At 34.3% G+C, this 1558-nt stretch overlaps 1 non-coding gene across 1 annotated transcript; it reads left to right on the top strand.

The window, feature by feature from the left end:
• The first annotated feature begins 107 nt into the window (after window positions 1-107).
• Window positions 108-272, top strand: LOC117108633. The gene has a single exon (XR_004445392.1). It is a non-coding gene; the product is annotated as a U1 spliceosomal RNA (small nuclear RNA).
• The last annotated feature ends 1286 nt before the right edge of the window (window positions 273-1558 follow it).

Raw genomic sequence — 1558 nt, forward strand, 5'->3', positions numbered from 1 at the left:
GATCGTAATGAGAATTTTAAAAGCCAGAAGAAAAGAAGTGTTGAAATGACACCTGTAGGCCACAGTATTTTTAATATTATACTATAGAATATTGTCGACGGCAAAGCATACTTACCTGGCACAGGAGTGACTTTGATCAAGAAGGAATGTCCTCCCAAGGTGAGGCCTCGGCATTGCACTTGGCTGAGGTTGACCCTTGCGATTCCCCCAAATGTGGGGAACTCGGGTGTATAATTTATGGTAGCGGGGGACTGCGTTCGCGCTAACCCCTAACATGAATTTAAAGATAGAATTGATATGTAAACACTTTACAAATAGTACTTTTGTTTGCTTGAATGAGGTTATGTGGGTACAGAAAACTTACACCGTTATAAACTTGAAAATATTTGATATGTTTGGTTTGTATATTTCGCTATTAATGAGAATTTACCTATATTTTATATCGAATGTTGTTCTTTATTCGTATTTGTATAAAATATATTCTATAATCAACTTAAAATCGTAATTGCTTACTAAAATATGTAAGTGTTTCTTTAAGGTGGGGAGATTTTCAAGTTTATTAGTTTTACGTATATCAATATAGCTTTTAGGTTTAATGTACTACTGTAACTGATGAAAACAATGACCTCATTGTTGAAACACGTTGATTAAAAGTTAGTAGACTAATTTGCATATTTATTATAGTCAGAAAACATTTATAATACAGAATCATTGGTGTTATATTTATACTTGAAAGGATATTCGCTAACTAAAAAATCTAACTTTAAAAATTTTACCTACAAAAACAATATTATTTATTTAAGTTGATCGTAATGAAAATCTTAAAAGCCTGAAGAAAAGAAATGTTTAAATGACACCTGTAGGGCACATTATTTCTAAGATTATACTAAAGAATATTGTCGATGGCAAAGCATACTTACAAGTAGGGTCAATTTTCGTCGGAAGGTTTCAAGATGATACACAGTTTCATTGGACTAAATTCTTGCTTATGTTAACCACATGCTTACCTAAGATTAAACTGATACTGGTTTCAAATATCACGGCCAAGTAGTTAAAAATCACCTAAAGTCACCTTATTTTGCGAATTAGCGCCACTCAACTGATCATTTTGAGTCCCCTTCCCACTTCATCTTCACCCCCGTCCCCTCCCCCATCAGCCTCCCATTTCAGGACATATATATACACCACTGATTTACATGGTCAGATGGATGTCGCTTGTGTGCTTGGGCAAGGCACTTTATCTACGGTTGTCTCTATCCAGCAAGGAGTACAAGTGGGTAAATGGTAGGTTCTAACACATCCTGCACTGAATACAAATATATGGAATTTTATGGAATTCCCCCACAGAGCTTGAGTGTGTGTTCCATATGTGCTTGATCCAGTGATCCGGGGGTAATAATGTAATCGCATAGATGTACAATATGCGCTATATAAGTCGACATTATTATAACAAAAATAAATCTGAAAACATGTGAAGGTGTTTGAATATTAATCTCAAAACTAAGTTGATTGTTGTGATTTTGATTAACATAAATCATGTATATTGCATCTGGTATTC

Source organism: Anneissia japonica, unplaced genomic scaffold, assembly GCF_011630105.1.
Source record: "Anneissia japonica isolate Jap-2015-1 unplaced genomic scaffold, ASM1163010v1 scaffold4228_len1579_cov88, whole genome shotgun sequence".
Lineage (NCBI taxonomy): Eukaryota > Metazoa > Echinodermata > Crinoidea > Comatulida > Comatulidae > Anneissia > Anneissia japonica.